At 37.3% G+C, this 7,009-nt stretch overlaps 1 protein-coding gene across 2 annotated transcripts in view; it reads right to left on the bottom strand.

Moving 5' to 3' along the window:
* Positions 1-4,535, bottom strand: part of G2e3 (G2/M-phase specific E3 ubiquitin protein ligase) — a 59,144-nt gene extending 54,609 nt beyond the window's left edge. For both annotated transcript variants that reach the window (XM_010633546.3, XM_010633548.3), the window contains exon 1: positions 4,457-4,535. The gene's annotated coding sequence lies outside the window, so the exon portion shown is untranslated. The remainder of the gene's footprint in view (positions 1-4,456) is intronic.
* Positions 4,536-7,009: the final 2,474 nt, after the last annotated feature.

Here is a 7,009-nt window from a genome sequence, read left to right as displayed (position 1 = left end):
ATCCCTGGTACTACACACACACACACACACAAACACAGTAGAATATATGGTAATAAAAAGACATAGATTGAAACAATTGTCTATTAACTGATCAACGGATATACAAAAGATATATATATATATGTACACACACAGTACTACACACACACACACACACACACACACACACACACACACACACACAGTAGAATATATGGTAATAAAAAGAATGAAATAAAATTGTCCATTAGTATCTGTGGGAAGATTGGTTCCAGGCCTCCTTATCTACCTGGCAGGTAGCAAAATCTTTGAATACTATAGTGTACGATTTAAAGTGGCACAGTATTTGCATACAACATACCTTAAACGTCCCACATACTTCATTTCTAGATTACTTACAATACCTAATACAATATAAATACTGTGTAAATATGTTACATTGTTTATAGAATGACAAGAAAAAGTTTGTATATGTTAAACATAAACATGTTATTTTCCAAATATTTTCAATATCTGGTTGGTTGGAATCCACGGATACAGAATTCAGAAACACAAAGGACCAAATGCAGTGTGTTATGAGTGAATCTCAAAAATATTATTCTAAGTGGAAATAGATATTAAATGCCCCACATTATATAATCTCATTTATGTAAAATATCCAGAATAGATAAATCTAGTAGAGACAGAAGATTTTGGTTTCCATGAAGTGGAGTTTTCTTTCATGGTGATAAAATGTTTTTGAACTAGATAGATATGGTTGCACACTATAAATGTACTAAATGTGATTTACTATGGTTATTTTATGTGAATTTTACCAAAAAATGTCAAATGTACACTTATTTTATGTCAAATATACACATGAAGCCAAGAGAAATGAAGACATATATCTATTGTCCACAACTGTCCGGAGTAGCTTTATTTTTAATACATAAAAATGGTAAGCAACCTAAAATAGCCATCCATAGGTTTTAAAAGTTGTGATATATATTTATATTTACTGATATATATATATATTTACTGAAATTCTTTGAACTACACCCTTAAACTAGGTGCATTTTATTGCTTACAAATTAAATTATCAAATAGGTTTTTAAAAGTTAAAGATATTCATATTAAAAGAAAAAACAATAAAGTTGTTAAGCTTATATTAACTTACACATAAAACTAGTCCTCAGGAAGCAAATTCCTCTGTCTCCACACACTGGCTGCCTATGCCTATTATTAGTGTTTATGTTTCCAGTGTTACCCCAATCTATAAAAACACCTTTTCAGTTTTGCTTCCGAAGCCTTGCATGTTAACCTAAAAATTCAAGAAATCATGTGAATAGTCTAGACCAGCAATTTCCAACCTTTCTGGCACTAGCTTTATGGAAGACAATTTTTCCATTGGTAGGAGGTGGGTGGTATTTTAGGATAATTCAGAAATGAATGCAAGCCATGTACATGTATACGTACATGCATAGTTCACAGTAGGGTTCATGCTCCCAGAATCTAATGCTCCTGCTAGTCTGAGAGGAGGCTGAGCTCAGCTAGCAATGGGGAGCTGGGGCAAATACAGATGAATCTTTGCTGGTCTGCTGTGTGACCCAGTTCTTCTGAGTCTGTGGGCTCAGGGTTGGGGACTACACAAATTCAAATATTACTTTGGCTGGAGAAAGCTGGGATATCAGTATCATGTGCTCTTTAAGATCAACCTCATTCACTAGTTTTCAGAATGATGACTCTAAAATATTGGGCAGGTTTTTAAAGAAAGGAATGTGAACAAGGAGGTTAGAGTCTTAACTGTTCAAATAGGAAAAGTAAACTTTCTTGTCTAATTCCCTTACACTCTGAAAAGTTATTTTTTAAATAATACATAACAATATATCACTAATAATTTAAAAACTGTACAGAGAGGAAACCAAATATTTAAGTTACTGAGCTGGGCATAATCACAGCATGTGGAAGGCTGAGGCAGTAGGACTGAATCACAGTGAGTCCAAGGCCAACCTGTGCTACATAGTGAGTTCAAGGTCAGCCTGAACTAAATAGGGAGACTGTGTCTCAAAAAGGAAACAAAACATAACCAAAGTTACTTAATTCTATTTCTATCTCCTTCTTCTCCCTTCTTCCATTATGTACCCTTACCAACTCCCTATGAGGAAATTAATCCTTATATACTGCAAATATTACCAATAAAAATAAAAATTTATTTGAAAAAGTCTCATTAAGAAACAACAAAAAGTTAGTATTTTGGTACTACCGATCTTCATGTTAGTATCAGGATAATAATAAATAGTTGTGAGAATTGAGTGAGGAAACGTAAAGCATTTAGAATAACATGAAAACTAGCAAATATTGCCCTTAATTTTCTCAATTGAGTATCTTCTGAGCTTATGATTTTAATACTTATATTTCCATATTTTTGAAGTTTATTAACTATGTATCAATAAAATATTCAACTACACAGGATTTTATTGCATCAATTCAGGAAAAAAAAAGATTCTTTTTTTTTTCAGTCATTAACTCAAAACAATGCACTGAATTGTTATAATAACAAGTACTCATTAAGAGCACACAATTTTAGAATATAAAGGCACTCACTGTTTTAAGCAATGCAAACATAAAGATGAAAAGGATAAGAGCTCTCAATCTAGTGCTATGTTTATAAGCAGATTTGCATTGAGGAAGAAGCACTCTCTGTCCAGGAAGTCTAGAAACCATCTGGGTAAAGTCTTAAGTGGAAATTAAAAAGCAAATGAAAAAGTGTGAATAAAAAAACAGAGAAACTGATTTGCAGAATTATACTAGTAATGATGGAATATCAGCAGGTCAGATAAGAGTGCTGGAATATTGTCATCATGCTTGGAAGCAGGGTTTGGAAACAGACTGTGAAGGACTTTAAGAAGCTGAGATTTGAATTATACAGTATAGACAATGTGAAGTCATTAGAGATTTTTTTATGGAGCAATTCTTTGGAAGGAGAGGCAAGAATTACTTTTAAAAAGGACACAAGCTTTTATCTAGTTTCTGATTTTGGTTGAACTTTATTAGTTGTGTGCGAATGAAATTACTGAATCTCTTAACCTGTTTTCTTATCTGAAAATAACTACTTCGGTGATATTGGGAAGATTAATGATAATGTATAATGATTGTTTGTACAATGTTACTCAACATACTAGGAGGCATATATATCATTCACTATATACCATCAGTATTGTAAAGTCTTTATACATTAACTCATTTAATCCTCACAATAATCCCACAAGGTAGGTATTTTCCCCATTATAAAGTTAAGAACTGAAGCACAGACAGCTTAAATAGCTTACAGAGGGACATATTAACTAGCAGGTGAGAGACACTACTCAAACCAAAAGCAATCTGGCTCCAGTTCAATGTTCTTAACAATATATTACAATGCTTCTCTAGGAAAGACCAAGTCAGTGTTTTTAAAACTCTGGTAAAATTTTCTAACCTTTCAATTTAATAGGCAGATTACTCGATTAGAATCTATGAGACTTGAAGTATAAGAATCAGCATTTAACAAACCTTCAACCTACTGTATGTGTAACAAAATATGAAACTCATTTATTTTGATAGGGAAAAGTAATAAATCATGATGTAGAAATGAATCTACAATAGATTATCACTTGCTGATGGCATATACAAGCAGATTGTATACAATCCTTAGGAAAGGAGAGCCGATGTCTTTTTTGCAATTTTATTAAAAATGTTTGCATTTAAATGTTTGTAAACACTGATTTTTAAATCTTTTCTTCCTGAGAAATAAAAAAATGTTCATTTGTTGTGGAGGAGGAGCTAGCAATAGATTAAAGAATGTTTTTATTCTGAATATTATTGTCCTTTAATCTTAAAAGAAGCTTAAAATATTTTTTTTATAAAGCAACATAAAATGAAGCTGACATTTTTCAGTAAGGCAAGCTATAAAACTTCTAAACACTTTAAGTATTCAGTTTGTATTTATGCATATGAAAAGTATTTGAAAAGATATGACTTTATTACATGGTTTGAACTTTGACCAATATTAAAAATGAACCCTCACACCCCCAAACCCCCAAAACAATAATAAAACGTGAGGGAATGGATTCTTGAATACAGTTCTTTCAAAACGACTCCAGTCATTTCGGCCAATGTGTGTAGAGGGTGAAAAGGGAGGCCTGCAAAACTAACCTTATCCCTATTGTTTGCAAACTAAGACGCCGGCGAATCGCCGCTGTTATTATAGCCCGTTTAAATGAGCAAGAGTCTCGGATTTTTGCGGCGTTTGAAAAATGTCAACAATGAAAAGAAAAATATCCGGGTTTAAAATACAAAAGGTACTCAGATTTCATTTAAATCCCCACCAGGCTTTTCAAAGACTGTCAGTCCCCTGAGGTGCAGGGTAATAATAAAGCCTCCTCCGAGGCTTCCAGAGAGTCTCGGCGTTGGAACCGCGCCCTCCCCCACCGTCCATCTTTAATAAAGAAGATTCGGTTACCTGTGGTAACGCGCCCGCCACGAGATTCCTCTACGCAAGAGGCTTCAACATTCGAGACGAACAGGGAGAAACACGACACTGCGACTACGGGAAAAATTCACAGAGACAGCGAGTGAACAAGGTTTGATCAGGCCTCGCCACCCTCGATACCCCAGACGGTCAGGAGCCTGGCCCGGGAGAAGCTCCCCTGCGACTTCCCACGGTCTCCACACCAGGCCGCAGCGCCAGACACCCAAAAGGCGCCGCGGCGCCCTCGCTAGGCTGTCCGGCCTCCAGACCCGGTATCCCAGCCGACGGTCCCGTTTCTCGCTCTGAAATACTCGGTTTCTTGCCGGTCCCCACCTACTCACCGAGGCCCACTGAGCCCTAAACTGCAAGACGACCCTGTCACTTTTTGCTGCTCGCAAAGCGCCGTCGCACTCAACGGCTGGCAGGATTCAAATTCGCCCACTTCCGCTCGCAACCCGGAAGGAGCGATCGGCCCCCTCCAACGCGGGGTTGGCGGGTAGGACTGGGGGCTGGGGCGGTGTTGGGCTGTGCTGGGGCTGTGCTGGGGCTGTGCTGGGCTGCGGCTGGGCTGGGGCTGCCGCTGGCTCCGGCTCCTCAGTGTCCCCTTCGCTGTACTTTTGTTCAGTCTTTCTGCCTTTTTTAGGTCCTCCGAGGGGTCCGGGGCGTGGTGGTTGTTTCTTCCAGGTAACTCTCAAAAGGGTCCACACAAATGTGCCTGAAGTTGCCTTACCTTCCTGGAGTGTGGAGGATATGCGCGCTTAAAGCAGCCCGGAGACTTTTACTCCGCCCTTCCCTCGCCCGGGAGTAAACAGCAGCAGCATTTTGAATGGAAAAACAAAATTCAAGTTCCAAATAGCACAGGTTTTTCTGGCCCTCCTTGTTCTAGGCCAGGGAGTCAGGACTTGAAAACATTGTTTCCATTACTTATTTGACAGGAGGTTTTTGTTTTGTTTTGGTTTGGTTTGGTTTTTTGAGACAGGATCTCACCATGTAGTTGAGACTGACCTGGAATTCGCTATGTAGCTCAGACTGGTCTTGAACTCACAGCAATCCTCCTGCCTCAGCCTCCCGAGTGCTGGGATTTTCCGTTACTTATTTAAGGAAAACAAAAAGCCTAGTGCACCAATCGCCCCTAATCCAGCCACAAATTGAAAATTAGGGATCATTTTACGAAACCAGTACCATACACTCCCGTGAGATTCGTGGGACAGTAAGTTATATTCTTTACCAACAACAATGTATTTTTGATCCAAAAAGTGGGAAGCTTCTGAAGGAATATGTTTGGGAGCTTTAAGAAACTAAAGGTTTGGACAAGGGTTTCAGTGGGCTGATGGAGGGAGAAAGTGAACTCATCCTTTCAGGCTGTAATTATGCTCACATCTAATAGCATTAATTTACCTAAAGTGATCAGTTCAAACCAAGCCATGACAGCATTCCTCTAGCACCTGTCGAAAATACAGTTTGAAGATGTGTTATGTACACGTACCAACTCCCCACAAGGAATGTAATATCAGGTGTTACAAACAGGTACTGATAAAAAATTTAAAATACAATTTGAAAGATCAGCTAGACTTCTAGGAATTTACCTTAGAGATAATCTGATCTAGGGAGGGTTTGAGCTATTTATTAATTGTTACACTGTTTTTAACAGTGGGAAATAGAAAGTGATCTTTGTCTACCATTAAGTAAATGACTGCTTAAGTTAAAATTTAGGATCTGATAGACTGACACTGCAGGCTCTAAAATAATAAAGATCAGTAAGTACTGAAATGAAAAAAGCTTTAGAATTACCATAGTATCCTATTAAAGTGTATATATATTGGGTTAAAAAATTTCAAGATTCATAGACTGAATGGCTTTCTCTGAGAGTGGAATTGGAAAATAGGAGTGGTAAGAAGAGATAGAAGACTTTTTCTTTATAACCAGTTGAAATTTTTAAATAGTAAAAATTTACTTTTGCAATTTTCTTTTAATGGACGTTAGAAATTGACATTCTGGATATACAATCAGGTTTAATAATAGTATAATGTTTGGGTAGTGTGTGTTCATCTGTTTAACAATTAAACAGTAATGATTTCAGCACATTGTGTCATCATGAAATGTATTATTTAATGTCCACATTTATAATATGTTCCCATTAAATATATAGCTCCTTGAAGTTCCTCCAAAGGTAGAAACTAGAGCCAAGAGTGGTGATGCATACCTGTAATCCCAGCACTTGGGAGGCCGAGGCCGGAGATTGCTGCAAGTTCCAGGCCAGCCAGGGCTACATAATGAATTCAAGGCCAGCCTGAACTGCGTAGTTAGGCCCTGCCTAAAAAACAAACAAACAAAACAAAACAATATAGAACAACCACAAGGCAGAAACTAGATCATACATTTTCCTGTGTCTATCATAATTCTTGGCACCTTCCTACTGTTAAGTTTCACTCCTCACAGGAGTTAAATTCTCAAGTTGACCCAAAAGCAAAGTTAAATAGTTTCAAATTGCCCTAAAAAGCCTCCCCAAATATAAAACAGTAAATGTATGTATATATGCCTACA

Source organism: Fukomys damarensis, unplaced genomic scaffold, assembly GCF_012274545.1.
Source record: "Fukomys damarensis isolate Sample0158 unplaced genomic scaffold, DMR_v1.0_HiC HiC_scaffold_17, whole genome shotgun sequence".
NCBI lineage: Eukaryota > Metazoa > Chordata > Mammalia > Rodentia > Bathyergidae > Fukomys > Fukomys damarensis.
The sequence above is the reverse complement of the archived record's forward strand: the minus strand, read 5'-3'. Positions and strand labels throughout refer to the sequence as shown.